The sequence below is a fragment of the Ochotona princeps genome, chromosome 5, assembly GCF_030435755.1.
Source record: "Ochotona princeps isolate mOchPri1 chromosome 5, mOchPri1.hap1, whole genome shotgun sequence".
NCBI lineage: Eukaryota > Metazoa > Chordata > Mammalia > Lagomorpha > Ochotonidae > Ochotona > Ochotona princeps.
This window is the reverse complement of record NC_080836.1, coordinates 52549754-52570259: the sequence shown is the minus strand read 5'-3', so window position 1 is coordinate 52570259 and position 20506 is coordinate 52549754. Positions and strand designations below refer to the sequence as shown.

Genomic DNA, 20506 nt, shown 5'->3' with positions numbered 1-20506 from the left:
ACTTCAAAAAGCACATAAAAATGGAATTCAAAGCTGATTCTGGTGAAAATCTTCAAAATGCTTGTGTAAGAAGAGGTCTTCAAAAAGTACATGCAAAATGTGTTTTGTGAAATAATTGTGCATGGACTTGATCATGTTAGACCCAAAGTCCACTTATCTTTAATTCTTTTTTTTAAGATTTATTTATTTTTATTGCAAAGTCAGATATACAGAGAGGAGGAGAGACAGAGAGGAAGATCTTCCATCCTCTGCTTCACTCTCCAAGTGGCCACAATGCCTGGAGCTGCACCCATCAGAAGCCAGGGCTCCAGGGCCTCTTCCAGGTCTCCTACATGGGTGCAGGGTTCCAATGCTTTGGGCGTCCTCAACTGCTTTCCCAGGCCACAAGCAGGAGCTGGATGGGTAGCAGGGCTGCCAGGATTAGAACTGGTGTCTATATAGGATCCCGGTGCATTCAAAGAGAGGACTTTAGCCACTATGCTATTGTGTCAGGCCCTATCTTTAATTCTATCTTTCCCATGAACTGTTTCAAGTGCCCTCATACAATCTGTGGTCACAGTCTGATTTTGCCCTCAGAAACACGGATCCAATCCATCCATTTCTCCTTGGTTTGCTTTGGCACTACCCTATTTCAGATCATTTCTTTCATTGAGTACTGCTCCCAGTCAGCTCTCTTCAACTTCTCATTTCATTTTGCTCTCTGCCTCACACTCCATAGACAGTCTGGAGGGTCAGTTACACTTTACCCTGTGAGGGCAGGAAAGTACATCAGCACCCAGGCACACCTCATTTTACTCACAACTGTGCATTGGGAATCACTTTCTGCAAATCACAAAGACACCTGCACTCTATAGGATGTCTTATGCCCCAAATCATCTACCATGCACATGTACATGTTACAGTCCTCAAATCTAGAGAGGCAGGGAGATCTGCATTATAATAGGAAAAGAAAGCATTTGCATAGCAAGGGTTTGATATTTAATCTCTTTAGAGTCAAAGAACTAGGCAATCTTGTAGCTACTACACTACCGAGACTTTCCAGAGATTACATATTTAAAGTTCCAATTCTAGTGTCTGTACTCACAGGAATGTTTAACCCAGCTGGTTAGAGTATATTTCTAGAACACGCTAGATATCCAATAAGTGCTAAATAAATACTGGTTCAAGCTGGGACCACAGACTGGAAGCCCAATCCTTGCTGCTCTCAGCTCAGCTTGCTGTTAATTGCATTGTTTAGTCATAGAATGCTTAACACAAAAGGCTCTCTCTGACACTTCCTTCTGCCCCAGTCCTAAAGAATCTCAGAACAATATCGTTAGGGAAAAAGGCGTTGAGATGACTGAGCTGTTTTCCAACTCACAGACCAATTCATTTTTTTCCTAACTACAAGATAATTATTGTTGAATATTATTATGGGATTTTTCCATATGTTCTTTGGTAGGACTATGATGACCCCATCTTCTCAGGCTCTCTGATCTCCTGCCAGCTTACCTCATTCTACAACTTGGTCTTTGGCTTGTATTGCTGTGATTATCCAAACTTCCCACTGCCCAAAAGATGCCTCAACTGCCCATCGCCCCCATAGACAACACATTCCGACAAAGTCTCCTCAGAAAGGGTCTTTTTTGCTGAAGTGGGTTCACTGAAAAGTAAGTTCTTGCTATGTTCATCATTTTGGAAAACAAGGACAAGTTCAAGGAAATTAGAGGATGAACTTGACAGAGTACTGGGTGCAGCTGTTGGCCCAGCTGTGCAATGATTCTCAACTGGTCCATTACCTCCGAAACTCAACTATTCAGCGCAGCTTCCTAGTCCAGCACTCCTGTCGGTCTAACATATTTGGCAACAGCCATTATTTCCAAAATGAATGCTCATGTGTATTTATAGCAAATCACATGCCTGCTCTATCAACAATTAAAGAGATTAGGATTCAGCAGACATACTCTTCTAATTAGGACAAGATGGAAGACACAGTGTATGGAGCACTGCAGCCTAGCCAAGGTTTATTCTTTCCTCACAAGACACCCAGGCTGCATCTCATTAGTCCAATGCGGAGTCTCTCTAGGGACACAGAACTCCCAGGGGTGGGGCTGTGGGCGGAGCGGGAGAGGAGAAGGGTAATATTCACTTCCTGGGCCCACCCCCAAGGCTCTTGGTCAAGGGACTCTGCTAGGCACTGGCCCTGCAAGTTTGTCTCTTGTGCTCCCTCCAAACCCCACTGGAGGCTTCATGAGCTGCTTTAGGGCTTGTTTCGAAACACCACGCGGACAGCATCATGTGGGAAATCACTGATTTCATTTCCTTCTTGCCATCCCCCGGAGCCCTGGTGGCTGTTGTACACTCACACTTAAGGAGTGTCTCCTCCGAACAAAGCCCCATCTCGCCGTCGGGGCCATAAATTCCATCCTGCTTTGCTCTTTCCCATGCATTATTTAAGCAATGTTCTCTGGGAGCTGACGCGAGAGTTTCCCTGCGAGGAGCCACCAGCAGGCGCTGGGAGCACAGTTGTGCTGGGAAACGCAGGGTATCTGAGCGTGTTCCACCCATTCAGAGTCTCGATAATGAAATATGATAATCTAATTTGGTAAAAATAAGCTGTGAAATCAGAGATTTGAGGGGAAAACTTTCAAGATGCAATTCAGCGTGGCAATCACTGCTCATTCAGCGTCTGCACCATCTCAGCTTTCTCCTTGTGCAGATGCTTAAGTGATGCCAAATTAAATAATTGACAAATTTTTTAAACGGCTGGAAATTACCATCTGTATTTAATTTTGGAATATAAAAAGGTCCTTAGAAAACACCCTTTATGATTATTTTGGCTAATAACAGATATGAAACAATACAAACATCCCAGTCATAAAATATAATGCGTTTCTAGCGGTCTAGCTTACATATTCCAAACAGTTTTCCAAACAAAAGATCACAGGAGAGAAATGTTGGGTAACAAATGGCATTTTTGTTTTAAAGAAGGCTGGCAAAATAACTGAGTTTTTCATTTCAAACCCACCCCATAACCCTCACTCCCACCCCCACCAGCATACAATAAAAAAAAAAAAAACAACTGAAAACACCCAGTCTCACCCACAGGCTTACTGTAACAGAGTAATGCCAATCTCATCCAGCCCCCAGTCCTCTCTGGAAGAAGCACTGGGCTAACCTGACTCCTCTTTGAGAACTTCATGAGGTTGTTATCCTAGTTATGCACAACCAAGTCTCCACTACTGTAAATAAACACGCTGGAGGCTTTGGTGAAAAAAACACGCAGAACAGAAAGCGGTTCCCTGCATGTGAGCACAGTGGTAAACACGCGGAGAAAACAAGCTGAAACTTACAGCAGCCACTTCGTACAGGTCCAGCACGGCAGGAGCCCTGAGGGGGACAGTCTAGTTTTTTTTAATCCATGTTCTGAAGCTCTTCACACTGATGGGACTACTCAGGCACATGGTCAAGTTGCAATCAGCATCTCCCTTAGTGGGGGTATGAGAGCCGGGCTGATTTATCTTGTCTTTCTGCAGCATATTAGCAATAACGTTTCTGCGAATGCATCCTACCTACCCGTAGCCGTAGCCCCGGCTTCATCATTGGTAATCTCAATTAAAGAGCCAGCGAACAGAGCAGGGTTGCTGCCCCCCCTAGCAAACACCCCTCCCTGTTTTCCATGAAACAATCGGCAGGCAGTCATTCCCGGACAAGGATTCCACTGTTTATTCTGACTAGCCTCCCCTGCAATATCCCATTGAGACTGGAAGCAGAGTCGCAAAAGGAGAGGTCCAGCGAGATTGTCCTAGTTCAAAGGTGTATTTACAATTTATGCTCTCAAACAGTATATGACCTCAGGAAATTCTGCTAGGCAGAGCTGTCACTTCCCAGTTCTTCAGCCAGAGTTCAGAATTGACACTATTTACAAAAGCAGAGCAACTCCATCCACCGCTCACTGCCCGGGGCACACACAGCTCACCTTGCTGGGAGTGATTTCTTTCCCCCTCCCCGCCCCAGAGTATTTGCTTCCTTTCCCACCAATATTTATTTTACATATACAGGTTCAAATGTTTACTTTCATGAGGAATAGGAATGCTATGACTTAGCAAGTTGCATTGCAAAGTATATAAAAATCCAAATTCAGGGACTTCCGTCAAAGAAATCACTATTAACATTAAGCTTAGATTCTTATAACCTGCTCTCACCAAGCAGGGACAACACAAGAGCAAAAGATTGTATGTAAGCAGTGAGTTTTCAATTCCTTTTTGGAAACACTTTTAAAATTTCTCAGTCTCTAGAAATGTAGAGTGGAACAGAAACATACCAGAGTATATTTCAGATGGAAGCTTTTAATCTCGAGAAAATTCTGCTGTCTTAATAGTACTACAGTGCTTTTTACTTCAGATTTATAATGATGACTGAAATAACGTTGAAAGTGGTTTTTTCTCATTTTAAGCAATACAATTTTCAAATGGCTGTTAAATAACAAAGTTTGTCAGACAGTAAAATGCAATAAGTTTCATTTCTACTTTTGTATGAAAAGAAAGCATGATTATTTTCATGATCTTAAACATGTATGTGGCATTTTTAATTTTGCTCCTTAAAATCAGTGAATTGTAGTGTCTATTTCCATACATGTATCAAACAGATTTGGCATTTTGCTAACTTTATACTATTCAATTCCTCAGTTCTTGATATGTGCATTGCTTCAAAGATTCATAATAAAAATGAAAACTAGTCACACCTCTGGCCCATGACTGTCTTTTATGTTCACTTTCTTGATTATCACAAAAAGGCCACCTCAAACCTTGCTTCCCAACTAACTTCAGATCTTTGGTTGGGAGAAATAATACTTGCAAAGGTTTCTTTAAAAACTATCCAGGTGTCTGTTCTTCTAGTTACGTCACCAGGTTTAACATTAAAAGTGGATATCAATTTCCACATTCTAGTGCTTGGCCCTACTGATATTTTATTTTAAAAATTTACATCTGTGCTGTAACTTGGCTACTTGAGACTCTGCTTGGCTTCCCATTACTCTTAGGCTGAAAGCCAAAATCTTTACAGTGGCCTTCAAGGACCCAGTTTGATTTTCCTCAGAACATAAGCCCACCTTCCCTGAACTGACTGGCTGGAGCTCAGAACCATCCATCCACCCATCATGTATTGAATCCCTGCTCTTGGCCGGCCATTGACCAACACAATATCCAAGCTCTAGATTAAGACATCAAGAAAACTCAGAAGCAAACATGTAGGTGTCTTCCTTCAGTTTGAAAGCTACTGATGTGAACAAGACTTCACCACACTACAAATTAGCTTATAAAACTGTCAATATGAAAGATGTCAGACTCAACAAATGCCATATGAAGATAAACCCAGGGGTAAGAAGAGTAGGATGAAATTGATCACTTAGTGAATGTTAATTTCAACTGGCTCAGGCTAGAGGACAAAGAGTGAAGCAAGCTAGAAGCAGCAGGGACTGTAACCCAACAGCTGCTCAAGTTCAACCACGTTCAGGGCTCTCAATGTCTGGGGCTCACACCATCTCCATATCTTCTCAAAAGTCAACCATTTGTCCCTTAACTGTGTTTTGAGTTCCTCAAATAATTAACTCATATTCATTCATTATATGCCTGTTGACATGATTCTCCTGCAAAAATTATCTTTATTATAACCACTATAGAGCTACAAGATAAACTTCATCAGTTTCTAAGATGGCCCAGGAAGTTCAAATCACAGTACCTTGCAGATAGAGAATATTCTAAAACTAAAGATCTACTTTGGGGTTAGCCAGGAGAAGCACAATCCTTTGTATATAAGCCTGTGCATAAAATAATGTCAACATCCAAAGACAAGGTACAGCCATGGCATGAGTCTGGAACAAAGGAGTGGACAGCAGAAGGCTTCGGAATGTTTTCCTCCACTGTCTGCAAATTCCATACCATTGAAGACTTGGCCTCAGAGTTGTGGTACAAGAAATTAAGTTACTGCATGCAGCACCTGCATTCCATATGAACGCTGGTTCAAATTCAATTGGTCTACTTCTGATCCAACTCCCTGCTATTGTGCCTGGGAAACCAACAAAACATGGCCCAAGTGTTGGGCTCCTATCCCCATATGGGAGACTGGAAGAAGATCTTGGCTTAGCCCTAGCCTGGCCAGACCCCAGCTGCTGTGACCATTTGGGAAGTAACCCAGCTGATGGAAGATCTCTGTGTGTGCATGTGTGTGTAGAATAAAAAAAAAAAAAATTAACTTGGAGGAAATTCTAGGACTATGGGACAGAACTTGCCTGTGTTCACATCATACTTCTGCCTCTTACCAGCCACATCTCCTTATAAAAGGACCTTAAATTAATTCCCTGGAGACAGAGTGAGAGATTGAGATTGATACTTAAATTCATCTGTAAAATGGAATAACAGAGCTTCACATCTAGTTTTGAGAGTAACTCTAATCAGATCCACACTCCCAGAGATAACAATGATAAACTCTGGAAAAATATCTGAAAATAGCAACCACAGATTGAAGCCACTGGAGAGCCCTCTACCAATAGGCTGACCCCTGGAAGAACGGTGCTGGAGGAAGGATCTAGTCCTCACAGTTCCTCATGAAGAGGAGGCCAGAGACAGACAGAAACCTGCCGGCTTGCTGTTGAAGAATTAGAGAGCAGAGGTCAGGAAGATAACAGAGCTGGAAAACGAGGGAGGATAGCCCAGAGAAAAGACTCACAGGAGGAGGCCCCCAGTTAAGGGTGTGTGAGATTTGGTCAAACTTCTGACCTTTCTGAACAGTACAGGTATGTGGAGCAGACTCCCCAGCTAAGGTTTAGACACCTGAACAGACATTTCTGCTGCTGTCACAGGGAAAATGAAATGGAAATTGGGGGGTCTTCCCAAGTTAACAACCTGTTAAAACAAAGCAAGTCAATATTCTATGAAGGTGTGTGATGTAATTCAGAATTTACACAACATACCATTCACAATAGACAAACTATATTCCAAACTTTTTAGATGTCCAAAACATAATCCATCTGCAAAAGAAAAGTCAGTCTATAGGGAACAACTCCAAGACGATGCAGATATTGTAAATAGCAAACAAGAATTTTCAAGCAATTTCTACTATTATGCTCAGGGGCATAAATGAAATCACAGCAGAGAAATAGGAACCTGTTTTTGACAAAGAGGTGTTTTTCTAGAATTAAAAAAAGAATATGTAATATCTTAGAAAATTAGTTACATGGACCTAACATCAGATGGGGAAATAACTGAAAGGTTTCAGGTACTTGCAGATAAAATTGAAATGATCCAATCTTAAGGACAGAAGGCGGGAATGAATGAACAGAGTCTCAGGGTTTAGTAAAGCATAATAATATGAGCTCTAACTTCTGTGTACTTGGAATCTCTGCACAAAAAGAGAAAGATTTGGTGGAAAAAACATATGCAGCAATGATAACTCAGAGTCTCCCATATCTGATTTAAAAAGATACAATCACATTAAGAATCTCAGCAAATCCACAGGAAAAAAGATTAAAACCCAATTTAAAAATCCACTAAGAAAAATAAACAACTCATGTTAAAGTACACTGTATTCAAAATGGTAAAACCCAGAGGTGAAGGCAAAGGGAGGGGAAAACGGCACACACACAGCAAACTCTACGAGCTTCCGCCTGGAAAGCACCGGGGGCTAGAAGGTGACAAAACGATAGTCTTAAAGTGACAGCAGCAAAACAATTGCCAAGTCAAAATTCTATATGCAGCTAGAATAAAACATTTCCAAAAAGAAAAAAACAAAATATAAGATACTTAATCACCAGTAGACATATATGAATGGAAATTTTGAAAAAAAAATTCTCCATGAAAAAAGTAAAAGAAACGAGGTGAATATTTGGATCTCCGTGAAAGAATAAAGATCATTAGAAATGGAAAATATGATAGACATACAATTCTTTTTATTTAAGACATACAGGAGTGGGCATTTAGTCTACCAGTTAAATGTCAGCTGGGGCAGCATCCATGTTCCACATCAGCTAAAACATTAATGTCCCACTCATAGAGCCTGGGTTCAATACTCACTTCCAGCTCTTGATTCTAGCTCCCTGTTAATACAGACTGGCAGGTAATTAGTGATGTTGACTCAAGTAATTGGGTTCCTTTCATCCATGTGGGTGACGTGCATTGAGCTGTCAGCCCCCAGCTTCAGCCTCAGTCTCAGTCAAAACTATTACAAGTTATTGGGAGAATTAAGCAGCAGATAGGACTTCTGTCTGTCTGTACCTCTGACTCTCGGCCCTTCAAATAAACAAAACTTTCAAAAGACATATGACCATTTAAATAGAAAATTATAACATAATTTTGGAGTTCGTAACACAGATTGATGCCATACATATGAAACAAAAACATAAAGGACAGGGAGTAATAGAACTATGCTATAGCAAGGCTCAGCATTGGGCATGAAGCAGTATAATACTAAATTTAAGCAGAATGTGGAAAACCAAATCTGTGACAATCCGCAGAGTAACCACCAAAAACAACACAAAGAGATATAATGAAAAAGTCCACAGAAAAAGTAAAATGGAATTTGTGACAACTATGAAGGTACCCTGCTTTTACCTCCCTTATAGAAGAAACTTGCCAGTCAGCTATGAAGAATGAAGTTGTGTCCAACTACAGCACCATGAGCATCCATTGTAAGTTAATCGAAGCTATGTTCTTGAAAGTCAGTCAGTGAGGAAATACAGGAATGATACTAGCACTTGTTCATTTCTGCTCAACGCAAAATTCATCTTGGGCAATCTTTACACCGATACTCTCCACCAGGTGAGCAGAGATGTTTTAAAAACTGCAAGAAAATCTGGAGGTATTTTTTACCCTATCTTCTTTTTGCCCTACCTTCCACAGGTCTCAGATTCCTGCTATCTCAACTCTTCATCTTTTGTTGATGTTACACTAAAAAAAATTTATTACGTGTGCAACTTCATCCTGGCATATACCTCCTAGGGAGCCAAACTAATGTAATATTCTAAAAATATTCATTGAATATAAAATGACAAGAAAGAAAAACAAAGGAACAAAAAGTTGGAGGGATAAAGGAAAAACAAACAACAGAATTATAAACCTAAATTCAAACATACTAATAATTACATTAATTGTAAATGGACTAAGCCACTAACTAAAAACAGAAGACATCAGAATTGATTTAAAACAAAAACAAACTCATCTATATATACTCTATATCCTTCAATACAAAGTAATAGATATCTTGAATATAAAACAGAACAAATATATATCATATAAAGAGAGAGTTGAAGTGACTATTATTAACATCATTTGAATTAGATTTCAAATTAAAGATTTTTTATCAGGCCTGAAGAGATATGTAATCAAAGAAGAGACAACTGATCTGAAAGAAATAATTTCATGTGCTCTTAACAGATTGTTTGTTGCAAAGCAAAAATTGGCACAATTAAAGAAACAGACATATCCATAATAATAGTTCAAGATTCAAACAGTATCCTGCCAATAACTAATATAATAAGACACCAAAACGAAGCCCAGGAATATATGGTATTTGAACAACTACATTGACTCAACTGATTTTTAGAATAATACACCCAACAACTGCTGAATAAATTTTTAAGAGTACATGATGCCTTCATTAACAACCCTGTGGGGAAAACAATGGAACTGAACAAACATTTTTCAAAAGAACAGATCCAAATGGCTAACAGACATATGAAAAGATGCTCAGGCTCCCTAACCATCAGAGAGATACAAGTGAAAACCACACTAGGAACCACCTAACTCTGATCAGATTGGCCTACATTCAGAACTCAACTAACAACACCTGATGGAGTGGATGTGGGGAGAAAGGTACCCGCTTCACTGCTGATGGGAGTGCAGGCTAGTACAACCACTATGGAAATCAGTATGGAGAATGCTTAGAGAATTGCGAATAAACCTGCCATATGATCCAGCTATCCCACTCCTAGGAATAAACCCAAAAGAAATTAAAACTACATATGAGAAGGGTATCTGTAATCCCATATTTATAGCAGCACAATCTACAATAGCAAAGACATGGAAACAATCCAGATGCCCATCCAAAGAGGAGTGGTTAAAGAAACCGTGGTACATCTACTCCACGGAATATTACTCAGCCATTAAAAAGAATGAAATTATACAATTTGCAACTAGATGGTCCCAACTAGAGACCATTACACTCAGTGAAATAAAGTCTATCACAAAAAGAGAAACACCACATGTTCTCTCTAATATAAGGAAACCATCATGCAAATTAGAAAGTATAGCGGTGGAGTAATGGAACCTACCATATCCAGAAGTGAAGACACAATGCAGCATACATCTCTGCTTCCAAACAAAAGATAGACCTCCAATGAAAGTGTTGGATATATCTAGACAATGGGATGATGGACTGTCTGACATTGTCTGTACCAGCAATGTTGGGGCACACTTAAATAACAGACTGATAGAATTGTAACTCCATATGAGGAGTTGTGATGTTATGGGGAAAAATCAATTTCGGGGTGGAAATTGGGGGGAAGGGAATCCCAGACTATACAGAATGGTACAATAAATTTCAAAAATAATAATTTTAAAAAAGAGTATATGGCACCTTCATTAAATCAGAAACATGGTGTTCTTAAGAAATTTTAAAAGGCCAAAATCCTATGAAATGGTTCAGATCATAATTAAGTTGAAAAACAATAAAAATAAAATATCTAGAAAATTCAAAGTATTTAGAAATTGACAATGTTTCCAAGAAATTCAAGAGTCAAAGAAGAAAATAACAGGATAAATATGAACTATTTGAATTGAATGATAATCAAAATGTGACATATCAAAAGTTGCATAACACTGCTAAGACACATGTACAGGGAAGTTTACAGTTTTAAATGAGGAATGATATGAAAGTAAGGACCTAAGATTCTAGCTTTAGAAGTTACAGAGATGTAAAAATTAAGTCCAAAGTAAGTAGAAATAAGGAAATAATCTCTTTTAGATAACAGGAATCAATGAAGAAAAAACAGAAAAACCAATAAAAAAGTTTACAAGTCTTAAGTTGCTTCTTAAAACTAACTTTAAAAAGTAAACAGAGCTTACACATTCCTACACTGGCCGAGAAAAAATTTTAAGAGACCAGCAGCAGCAATCTAAAAACATGTTTGCAAAGGAAGCTTTGAAGGACAAAATAACAATAATAAATAAGAATGTCGAATAACTTGAAATATATGAAATTGACTAATTCCTTAAATAATCTAATTTACTCATTTTCATAGAGGAAATTGACTGTTCAAAGCTTTATAAGCTGGATGACTATTGAATAAATCGGATATAATACCAAAATGTTCTTTCATAGAAAATTTAGTACAAATGGCTTCATAATGAATTCTATTAAACACTTGAGATAAAAATCAATCTTATATAACTTTTTAAGAAAATAGATGAAACATTCCCCAACTCATTTTATGAGATTAGTATTAGTCTGATGCCAACATCTGACAAAATTTCCATAAGAAAAATACAAGTCAATGCCTATGAACATAGGCCCACCTATCATTAACCATCTTTACAAAAATGACAATTATCCTTTTAACAACATGACTAAGTTCATCTCTGGAAACTAATGCTCCTTCACACTTAAAAATTAATATATATAATGGTGTTACCTGAACAAAGAAGACTCACACATACTCTTCAGTACATTCAGAGAAAAGATGACAGCATTTAATAGCAACTCAAGGGAGAACCCCTCAACAAACCAAAAATGCACATTTCTCCAATCTTCAGTTAAAACCATGTTTAATGGTGACATATTGGACAGCGGTAGCTTTTCCTTTAAGATCAATGCTACAGGAAGTGTAAATACTCTGACTAATGCTATTCAGCGTTGCACTGATGTTTTAGATAGCACAATAGGCAGGAAACCAAATTAAATATACAAAGATTAAAAGGGAGGAAATAAGACCCCTAATATTTGGAGATGGCATGGTTGTTTATATGGAAAAGCCATAAAAATCTAAGATGAAATAAATTCTACCTCATAGAGTTGGCATATGGATTGTGTTTTAATTTTTTTTTAATTATTTATTATTTAACTTCAGTAATTACATTGTATTATGTGACACAGTTACATAGATACTTGGGTTCTCCCCACCCCTCCCCAAACCCTCCCACCATGGTGGATTCCTCCACCTTGTTGCATAACCACAGCTGTGTTTTAATTTTTAAAAATGTTTATAACTGTGCCTGACATACAGTAAGCATTAGATAGGCCTTAGGTTTAAAAGAAAGTCTAAGTATAAACTAGGGCATATGGCTGGCACCGTGGCATCGTAAGCTAAGCCCAGTATCCCAGCTGAGTGCCTGTTCAAGTTCCAGTTGCTCTGCTTCTGATCCAGCTCCCTGTTAATGGCCTAGAAAAGCGGTAGAGGATGGCTCAAGTCCTTGGGACAATGCATCCACAGGGGAGACCCGGAAGAAGATCCAGGATTTGGCTTCAGACAAGCTCAGCTGCAGCTGTTGCAGCCATTTGGGCAGTAAACCAGCAGATGGTTGGTCGGTCTCTCTCTTCTCTAATTTTGCCTTTCAAATTAAAAAATAAAATGAATCTTTAAAAGAACATATGGGGCAGGCATTGCCTGCATCCCATTTCAGAGAGCCTGAAGTTCAAGTTCTGACTCCACTCCTGAGCTACTTTGAGGACTAACATTATTTTCATTCTGGGAACTGACTACAGAAAAAGTCATGAGTGACACAGAAGCCGAGAGAACTTCTGGTTCTCACTAACATTGCTAAAACAGAAATATGGAGCATGTTACAATGTGACACATGACACTGTCTACACAGTTACTGCTTTTACATGTCCAGCAAGTTAAACCAACCCAGGTGCTGTTTTCAAGGGCACATGCCTTGAACTAATGAACTAAATATTCATAGAAAATATTTAAGCAAACAAATTAATTTGCATGATCTTATCTACAATATAATTCAATTTTTAAATAAAAAATGATACACATGTTTGATAATGGCATTTCTGAAAGATATATAGGAAAATATCTGAAACTATACAAATAAAAGTGTCAATAGTGGATGGTTCTGGTTATTGGAAAAGGATAGGACATTTTTAGTTTTGATTAATTGGAATATTTAATGAATATTTATCAGTATTTTTTGCTCTATGGGAAAAAAACTTCTTGCTAATGTAAAACATTAACATTTAAGTCACAATATTCAATCTTTTGAATCAAATAAAATTGAAGTAACTTTTTCTTTGTACTCATTACACAAGGCAGCTTTCTTTTATTATTTTTTATTTTAGATGATGTTTACATAGTTGATCAGGGTGGGAAGGATTTAGGGTTAGGGAGAAGTGGGTGTGATCATTTTTTCCAAGCTTTCTATTTCTTCCTCCCATTTCTGTTGGGAGGGGAGAGATAAGGGAATAGGCCATGTTCAGCCTCCCAGCCATCCCAGTACCTAAAGATGAAGAAAGGCCACCCGATATCAACCTAGGGTCACAATGGCACATGTTCCAAAAACTTTGCCCAGGTGGATGTGATAGTTTTAAAATGCTGTCAATATCGCCCATCTATGGATGAAGAATCCCTCCCAATGTCCAAAGGCTGACACCATTGACCTTATAGTCTCCACTCACCCAGATATTTGCTGTCATCGTTTGGCTGGGATAATTGTCCATATGTTCTGTTCTCCATACTCTGCTAAGGTACCAGATATCTTCTGCAGGCCGCAATGAGCTACTATGTCTTCCATGTGCACCATGGTCTGCCATCCTGCACTCCATCCTTTACAATGGGGAGGATCAGTTCCCCTAGGTGGGCTTATGGACCTGAGCCAGGTGACCTGGGCCATGCCAGACCCCCACCCCTGGGGCTCACGGATCCAATGGCTGGCCACCTGACAAGCTGGCCCATAGCCCAGAGGCCATGTGATCCAAAACCCGCCGGACCCCACACCCCTGGGTCTCATGGATCAAGCCACTGCTATACAGGCAGGTGCTAGGAACTGGACCAGTAGACCCTGGCTCCTCCAGGACCCCAACCCCTGGGGCTCACAGTCCCAACACCTACTACATAGGTGGGCCCTAGGACCAGGGCCAGAAAACCTAGGGCCTCACCCCTGAGGCTCACAGGTCCAGCACCCACCACACAGGTAGTCCCAAGGCCCTAGGCCATGTGACCCAGAATCCCTCTGACCCACCGCCCCCAGGGGCTCATGAATCTGGCCCCCATCATGCAGGCAGGCTCAGTTACCTGGACCAGGAGATCCAGACCCCTCCAGTCCCCCAACCCTGGGGCTCACGGATCCAGCACCCACCACACAGACGGGCCCAAGGACCGGGGCCAGGAGACCTGGGTCCCATTGGATCCTCTATCCCTGGGGCTCACAGACCCGACAGCCACTACATAGGTGGGCCCCAGGTCCTAGACCAGAAGACCCAGGGCCAAGCTGGACCCCTCACCCATGAGGTTCACAGATCCAGCCCACCATGCAAGTGGGCCCAAGGCTCCAGGCCATGCGACTCAGGACCTGCTGGCCCCTACCCGAGGCTTATGGACCCTGCTCCTCACCAGGCAGGCAGGCTGTTGACTAGGCCAGGAGACCTAGACCCCTCGGGGCCCCTCACCTCTGGGTCTTACAAACCCGACACTCACTATCTTCAGACTGACATGGCTCATCTTCCTTGGCATCCGCCAGTGAGAACTTCATGCCAGTTTGATCCAACATGCCCCCAGTTTCATCTTGTGCTGGTTGGTGCTGCAGCATAGCCTTTCTGAGTCAATCCCTAGTCCTGGCTTGAGTGTGAACTGGCTGATGATGTGGCCCTACTCATCCCGTCCCGCACCCCATCCTGGTTGTTGGAACTGCCAGTGGATGTCATGAACTGCCCCAGCCTGGCTGACCCCGTCCTGATCCACATGTATGCTAGTGGGTTTCCTGGTCTGGTTTGGGCTGCTCCTTGCCTTGGTTCTTGCGCATACATGCAGGGACTGCATCCTGACAAAGGAGTTCACCAAATTTCTCTATCCGGTCTCCTCCCACTGGCAGATCTTGCACATACTGGTGGGTCTTTGGCCCAATTGACTTTGTCCACCTATTGTCCTGGCAGGAATGGTGAGCTTGCCCTGTCAGCCTATACCCTTTCCAGTTCTTACTGTTGGGTGTTGCAGCCCATCCACACCTGGTCTACACCCAGACACAGATCTCATACGGTTCAGTGGGAGCCAAATTCTAGCCCACCCACCCTGACTTGCATGAGTACCAGTAGGTGCTGGAATCTAACCCAGGCCAGCCCTCCCCAGACCCAGACCACACCTGTGCTGAGAGAGACTACAGCCACATTCAGCCCAGGATAATGTCCCAATTCTGGCACTAGCATTTATCTATGCAAATTCCAACCCAATCCGGTGTCCCTTTAGCTCATCAACCAAGCCTATTCCCAGCCACAGTACTTGCGCGTGCCAATGGGGATTGCTGTTCCACATGGTGAGCCCACATGTTCCCCTGAAGATTCTACCCCCAGACCTGATTCACTCACGTATTTGTCGGCTTCATGGCCCAGCCTCACAGAAGCTGTTCCCTTTTCTGACACTCTCTGGTGGGTTTCATGTTGAAGCCCTTCAAGTATAATGGTCTTGTCCATGGAAGTTCCAGAGAATTTATTTCCCACCTGTACTTGACCAAAAGGTCCTTGCTAATGCCCACCTGTGCCATCTCTCAGACTCCCTGTAAGTCCAAGCCCCCAAGATCCCAGAGCACACCACTGGGCTACCTGTGGGCTTAACTCAGCCTGGGTCCACCCAGTGGCCGCCAAGTGGCTGGGAGGGCCAAGCACCCATGCCTCTTGGTCAAACTCACCTGGGGTCCCCCACCAAGATGGCAGTGGTGGGCAGAGCCAGAGTCTCGTGCCTGCCCAAAGCTGCCCAAGATCCTCCCCACCCCAGTGTAATTACTGAGGAGAGTGAAATCTCTTATGCCTAGAGAAGCCCAAGATTTGCCCACTGCCTGGCAGCGGTGGCCGGGGCTAGGGCCCAAGCCTTGAGCCTGACCAGGCCCAGTTTCCCACAGCAGCCACCACATGGCTGGGAGGGTCTAGCATCTGTGCCTCTAGGTCAGACTCCAAGGTAGTTTTATTTTCAACATCAAAAGCAGATCCCAGAGGCAGATGTCTGGCACAGCAGTTAAGATGTTCTTTGGGATACACACATTGCACTGGGGGGTGAGGGGGTTCAAGTTCTAGCTCGGATTCCTGTTAATGCACCCTCTGGAAGACAGCTTGTCATGGCTCAGGTAGTTGGGTTCCTGCAGTCCATGTGGTATATCCAGACTAAATTTTCCATTCCTGGTTTTAACATGGCCCAATCCTGGATGTTGTGAGTGTGAGCCAGGAGATGGCACATCTCCATGTATCTGCCTTTCAAACATTTTTTTAAAAATAATTTTCTAAGATGCCTTTACTTCTAAGATCCTCATCCCCATTTGCCTCCACCCTTAGTGGGGAAATGGAAAGAGGAAACTATAGGCTCAGTCAAGCCAGAGGCTCAGTGTCTCTGCAGGTTCACAGGTGAGTCAGCAGCAGAAGCCTTGAGTAGGCAAGGCCAAGGCTTCATTGCCCTGCGAAATCTCCTGGTCAGAGCCCAGGCCAGCTTACCATGCACCATGACGCCAGGAGCTGGCTTCTCCAGCTCCCACCTCAGGGTGCTAAGAGCCCTGCACAGAGGCACATGGCTGCAGGGACTGTTGGGGAGAATGGCCTTAGACAATGCCTGATGCATCTACAAACAATCACTTCCCAGGATGAAGCCAAGGGTCCAGAGAAGTTCAGCCACTTGCCCAAGACCACAATTATTAAGTCAATGTAACTCTTCTGGTCCCCAGGACTGTGTCATTCTGTGAGGGCATGTCCTTTTCATGCTGACCCAGGGACTATGCCTTCCCACTTAGCATACACTGGGAGGCTGGCTTAGCAAGGCACTGAGGGCAACAATCTTCCTACCTTTGTTAGAGACCCCAAATTGTAGTGCAAACTTCAAACATTGACTCTGTTTGTCTTTTATTTTCATTAGGAATGTTCCCTAAGACACATTCACCTTTCTCCACCAATAATCCCTTACTAGAAAAGAAAGAATGAGCCCTTTTTGAGATGTGTTTTCTGGCTCCATCATTCAAGACATGCTTTTAGTATACAACTAAAACTAATGAAGGGCTCTTATTAGAATGCTATCCACATTCTTGTTATGGGCAATAGGAACTCTGGAGCTATTTAAACTAATGCAATGTGTTCTATTATGTCCTATCCTATTGCTTTTTATAGTGGGAGCTATGAATCAGTTTCTAAAAGGTAGAGTGCAAACCAGTGATTAGATATTGGAATTCCCTAATACCAATAAATCAGAGGCTCACTCAATCATACTGTCATGCAAACTTGATCAGAACCAGTGAGAAATCTTCATTTCTCTCTGCTTAAAACAAAAGCATTCTAAAGAACAGTCAAATCACCCCTCAAATCATGCATAAAGCCTGAAATTATTGGTACAGACATGCATGAAATAAAAAAATCATTCTTACCTGTTCATCTTTATATGCTTTCTAAAGCCCTCTCCATTAGACAGCTATTTGCTAACATCAATGAACGGTTCGAACACACTCAGAATAATCAAACTGCCACCTTTAGAAACTGAGATCCTTGTTCTCTAATTCATTCAAGCCTTGCCACTGAGGACTGTAACACATTAGACACGCAATTCCATTTCACAGACCTACACATCGGCAGGAAGCAAGTTTCCAGGAAGCTCTAGGGGAGGGACATTAAGGAAAGGCATCCCTGTATTTATTACACGAAGTTGAGCGGGGGGACAGGGGGAGGCTTCCTGGGGGACAGGCCCTGGCTGGACTTGATGCCACTCACACTTCCAGTGCTGCCCCTCCCCCCAGTGCTTCATCACTAAACAAGTGCCAAGTCTCCAGATTTTTAAGATCTTTGATCTTCTGTGAAACCACTGAGAGAGATGATAGAAATCTTGCAGCTGAACAAACAGACGAGGGTGGGAAAGACCACCCCTTAGCATTTGCCCTGACTCCACCCCAGTGCTTCGTTAAAGTGGTCTCATTCAAAACATGCAAATGACACAGTAATATTCTGAACAAACAAATGAATTATAGGAGCCCCTATAGGCAATTTAGTCAAGGTAATTAAGAATGCTAAATCAAACAAATTACCATTTTAAATAGCAAGTAAGTTTTAATTAAACTTGCCTTCTATACTAAAAATGAAACTATCACCTCAACAGAAGGGATCTAATGGGACCAAAAAAGCAAATGATTTGATTAGATATCACCGGATTTTCACCAGATATTGGCTCAAAGATATGTACATATACATGAATTAAGAATGGACAGAATAAGGCATTTGAGGTGCTTCAAGCATGAGTAAATTTTACAGAATAAACATACTAATCATTAATAGAGTCAGTCCCAACCCAATCACCCAAGGCCATTTCTTTCCAACTAGCATGTCAATCTTTGTCTGACAACAATAGCAAAAAAAAGGAGAACCCAGCAGTTGAGTCCTTCAGCAGGCACAGGCAAAGGGGTGGATGGAACATGGAGATCCACAGCAGACCCTTCACAGTGGTATGACGGCTCCCCACCCCTGAAGTTAACATAGATGATGGACCATACAAAAGGGCTCCAAGCCATAATCCCGGAAATATACATATCCATGAAGAGCAAAAAATGCCCAGGCTTGTAAAAAATGGACAAGGCTAAAACTTGGGTCCTATTAAAATAGATCACAAGAAAGGATTAAATCTTACAGAATAACATAATCTTAAACAAAATTACAGTCTGCTTTAAGTTTCAGGTAATCTCTGAGAGCAGGCACATCTGTGTCTCTCCTACCCTTTTTCGTTCCCATCATTTAATGGGATGGGACTTTGCCACCAGCACCAGCCACCAAGAAAGCCCCTCAAAACACCACCTGTTTTTTTCTCCACATGAAGCAGTTGTCCTGTTGAAGCTTCCTGGGTCTTCCCATTGCCACTTTCAGCCCCAGCATCCCACAGGAGTAAACACACATGAGACATCCTGTCCCCTGCACTCCTGGCTTTCTGGTCTGGTAAGATGGCCTAGGGCAGGAGTCAAGGAGGAGCTAAGGGCAGGGTTGAGAGCTGAACAGGGAGGGGCCTGCAGCCTAGGCTTGGGAAGCCACACTGTCACCACCTCTGGCATCTGGGCCCGGTCACCCTGACTAGCCGGACCATTGCATAGTGCTTCCCTAAATAGTCTGTTCTTTGAGTGACTCCAGGAACACTACCATGAGACTCAGTGGTAAGAAGTCTGCGGCCAGCCTGTGTTCCAAGAAGGAGAAAGAACTTCAGGCTGCTGCATGGACTCTGTCGGGCTTTGTCTTGGCTAACTGTGTCACTAGAGAAGAAACTCCCAGAGCACAGTGATATATTCCCCCAGGTCTACCATAGAGCCTGGTGTGTCATGAAGACTCCCCCAAGCATTATTGAAGAAAGCAACGAACTAAAAACTTAGATCTGCCCCATGGTCATTTGTTTGGGAGAGGGAGGAGGAGGGTCTTCAAGATATCTAACCATTCAACCCTCTAGAATTCACAGATGACCAATGTCTTTTAAGACATTTTCAGATGAACAGGCAGATAAAATGTGGTCTATCCAGTTGGTAGAACACTGTTCAACCATTCAAAAAGTGTTGCTGACACATGCATCATAAATAATCCCAGTGAAAAGGGCCAGATGCAGAAACCACGTATCATGTGACTCCTAAAGGCAACAACCGAGACAGCAGCTGGCTCGAGCGAGAATGAGATTGGCTGTAAAAGGGCATGGAGGATCCTATTTGGGGGAATAAAATGAAATTGCTCTCAGAATCATGGGAATGGCTGCACTGTTCAACAGATGCTGAAACGCACTGAAATACACTTGAAACTGGTGAGTTTTGTGGCCTACTAAATGTACTCTGTAAAGTTTTCAAAGGGTTTGCCCCTTGTGCCTCAATGGGCATGGAGCTATCATGTTATTGAAAACAACAAAAGACAGGAGCTCAGATTTGCAATCACACCCCCCATAGCCTAATTCTCAATCACAGTATCTTCCAATCCCTATGGGCTACCGTACCATCCTTGTAAACTGAAAGCAGGTGAGAGACAGGTGAAGGGAGGGGAGAGAGGGGTAGCCACTTTCCTCACTGGGTGGTGAAACATGCTGGACTTAGGCAGTGGTGATAGTGATATGACATTGTAAAGGTTCTTGATGCCACTTCATTATGCACTGAAAAAAATGGGGAGATGGCAAATCTCATGCTAAGTGTATGTTCCACAATTTTGTTGTTGTTGTTGTTGTTGTTGTAAGTCTACTTGTAAGTAGGCCATGCTTCAGGAACATTTTTCCATTTCCTTTATAGCTGCCAAATCCATTCCCTGGCACCACAGTGGGGTCAGCTGCTGTCCCTGCCATATCATGTCA

The 20506-nt window shown here is 42.1% G+C and overlaps 1 protein-coding gene across 4 annotated transcripts in view; it reads right to left on the bottom strand.

The window, feature by feature from the left end:
* The window catches only part of RAPGEF4 (Rap guanine nucleotide exchange factor 4), a 339309-nt gene that overhangs the window by 188430 nt on the left and 130373 nt on the right, over positions 1 to 20506 (bottom strand). The window contains exon 1 of one of the 4 annotated variants that reach the window (XM_058664644.1): positions 3333 to 3548. The exons of the other annotated variants lie outside the window; for them this stretch is intronic. The gene's annotated coding sequence lies outside the window, so the exon portion shown is untranslated. Of the gene's footprint in view, positions 1 to 3332; positions 3549 to 20506 lie in introns of those variants that run through there. 4 annotated transcript variants of the gene reach the window in all.